At 43.1% G+C, this 3,040-nt stretch overlaps 1 protein-coding gene across 3 annotated transcripts in view; it reads right to left on the bottom strand.

Moving 5' to 3' along the window:
* Positions 1-3,040, bottom strand: part of LOC108301928 (zinc finger protein 675) — a 79,187-nt gene that overhangs the window by 74,966 nt on the left and 1,181 nt on the right. The gene's annotated exons all lie outside the window — the stretch shown is intronic.

Here is a 3,040-nt window from a genome sequence, read left to right as displayed (position 1 = left end):
AAAAAAAAAAAAAAAAAAAAAAAAAATATATATATATATATATATAAATTTAAAAAAAGAAAGAAAAAACGAAATAGGTAAATGATAATTTTTAACCAAAGAAATATATTATTAGATTCTTTTGAAACTCATCTTCTTTATGCCCTTGTAAATACTTTACCTTTCAAGCTCTACCAATAAAATGCAATTTACAGTTAAAAAACTGATATTTGGCTCAAGCCTGTAATCCCAGCACTTTGGGAGGCTGAGGAGGGTAGATCACAAGGTCAAGAGATCGAGACCATCCTGGCCAACATGGTGAAACCCTGTCTCTGCTAAAAATACAACGATTAGCTGGGTGTGGTGGAGTGCGCCTGTAGTCCCAGCTACTCGGGAGGCTGAGGCAGAATTGCTTGAACGCGGAAGCCGGAGGTTGCAGTGAGCCGAGATTGTGACACTGCACTCCAGCCTGGCACCTGGCGAGAGAGTGAGACTCTGTCTCAAAACAAACAAACAAACAAACAAAACCTGATATTAACATAAGTGAACAAATCTTTTCAAGATGACAGACCTAGGGGGTGGCAGTGCTGATTAGAAAACAGATGTGCCTCACTCATATGTCAAGTCAGGCTATCCAATCACTTGAGAAATTCTCCCACCCCATCCTGCTCACTTAAGTGCCCAATGACCACCTTCTCAGGAGACTCTGCACTATGTCCCAGCGAGTGCCCCAAGTACGTTTCACTTTGCAAGTTCTTGCACAATCTCACCGGGGTCAGGTTTTTATTTTTTGTGATACTGTTTTTTTTCCCACAAATCTTAAAGTATCCAGGGTGCAGAAATTGTGTTTTCCCCTCGACACCAGCATCTGATTGGCTGACCAGCAATGTATCTTCAAGAAATGGAAACTGAGTTGAGTGAAGACAATCTTTTTTGTTATTTATTTCTTTCTTTTTGAGACGGAGTTTTCGCTCTTGTTGCCAAGGCTGGAGGGCAATGGTGCAGTCTTGGCTCACTGCAACCTCCGCCTTCAGAGTTCAAGCAATTCTCCTGCCTCAGCCTCCAGAGTAGCTAGGATTGCAAGCATGTGCCACCATGCCTGGCTAATTTTTCGATTTTTCATAGAGACAGGGTTTCACCACGTTAGCCAGGCTGGTCTCAAACTCCTGACCTCGGGTGACCTGCCCACCTAGGCCTCCCAAAGTGCTGGGATTACAGGCATGAGCCACCACACCCACAGAGTGAAGACAATCTTAATGTCTCAAGGGGTTAGCTTTTCAAAGGAAGAGTATATATACCAGGAGATTCCTCTCAGCCCCAAGCATTCAACTTACTGCTCCCTTGAAAGGCTACACTCTGTATCTCAGATTGTCTTATGGGAGAAAATGACCCAGGAGCTGATCTTCACTAGACACTCTAGCAGACACAGTCATGGCGGGCATACTGGTTTATTCAGACAGTACTGAAACCCAGAACTGGAAAAAACTAAAGGGTGCCTGAGGACACATCACCCAATAAAGCTTCCAAACAAAACAAGACAAAACAAAACAAAACAAAACTTGACCCCAAAACATTCTTATAAGATCTCTGTGCCTAGGGAAAATAAAAGAAAAAGAGGCATGAAGTGGTTTTTTTTTTTTTTTAATAAAGACAGGGTTTCACCATGTTGGTCAGGCTGGTCTTGAACTCCGGACCTCAGGTGATCCGCCCGCCTTGGTCTCCAAAGTGCTTGGATTACAGGCGTTAGCCACCACGCCCTGCAGTTTTTTTTTTTTTTTTTAAGAATACAGTAACAGGGGATTATTCTTTGCTTTCTCCTCACAGGAGATATTTACAAACGGAAACAAGTCTCTTTAGATATGATATCCAAAGCTTTGTCAAAAAATGATTAATTAAAATATGGTATGGAAAATGTACACTAAAGGACAAATAGTTAATAATGTGAATTATGGAGAGGAAGTTGACATTTGGGATTGTCAGAAGCAGCTGAAAATTTAGTATTTTATTGCAAACCAGAGTTAGAGGGAGATTTGAGAAGCTGCTTGGGACACTTGTGAAAAATGCAAGAAAACATCAGTCCCCTGTGGAGTCTGAAAATATTTAAGTGGCAGACAATAGGACTGAGGTCGCTCCAGTCCCTGAATTCCTATTTAAAAAAAATTACAACTGAAATGCTTTTTTTTTGGGTAAATTACTATATTGGGGGAAACAAAATTTAGGCTTAACCAACTATAAATTGCCAATTAAGTTCTCACTATGAAACTGGGAAAATTTTACCCTCAAGGTAAAAATTAAGAAATTATGTGCCGGGAGCAGTGGCTCACACCTGTAATCCTAGCACTTTGGGAGGCCGTGGCGGGTGGATCACGAGGTCAAGAGATTGAGACCATCTTGGCTAACACGTGAAACCCGGTCTCTACTAAAAATACAAAATTTAGCGGGGTGTGTGGCACGCGCCTGTAGTCCCAGCTACAAGGGAGGCAGAGGCAGAAGAAGTGCTTGAACCCGGGAGGCGGAGGTTGCAGTGTGCTCCACTGTGCTCCAGCCTGGCAAAAGAGCAAGACTCTGTCTCAAAAAAAAAAGAAAGAAAGAAAGGAATTATGTAACTGATTATTGAAGTTTTTGCATCAAGCACCTTAAAAAAGTCTTTCCAGCGGGGCATGGTGGCTCATGCCTATAATCCCAGAACTTTAGAAGGCCGTGTAGCGTGGATCACTTGAGGTCAGGAGTTTGAGACCAGCCTGGCCAACATGATGAAACCCCATCTTTACTAAAAATACGAAAATTACACTGGGCGCGGTGGCTCACGCCTGTAATCCCAGCACTTTAGTTGGCAGAGGCAGGTGGATCGCCAAAGGTTAGGTGTTCGAGACCAGCGGGGCCAACATGGTGAAACCCTGTCTCTACTAAAAACACAAAAATTAGCCGGGCGTGGTGACAGGCACCTGTAATCACAGCTACACAGGAGGCTGAGACAGGAGAATTGCTTGAACATGGGAGGCGGAGGTTGCAGTGAACTGAGATTGCACTCTAGCCTGTGAGACAAGGGCAAGACTTAGTC

This window comes from Cebus imitator, unplaced genomic scaffold (assembly GCF_001604975.1).
Source record: "Cebus imitator isolate Cc_AM_T3 unplaced genomic scaffold, Cebus_imitator-1.0 Scaffold38, whole genome shotgun sequence".
Taxonomy (NCBI): domain Eukaryota; kingdom Metazoa; phylum Chordata; class Mammalia; order Primates; family Cebidae; genus Cebus; species Cebus imitator.
Note: the sequence above shows the minus strand (reverse complement) of the source record. Positions and strands in the feature narration are given on the sequence as shown.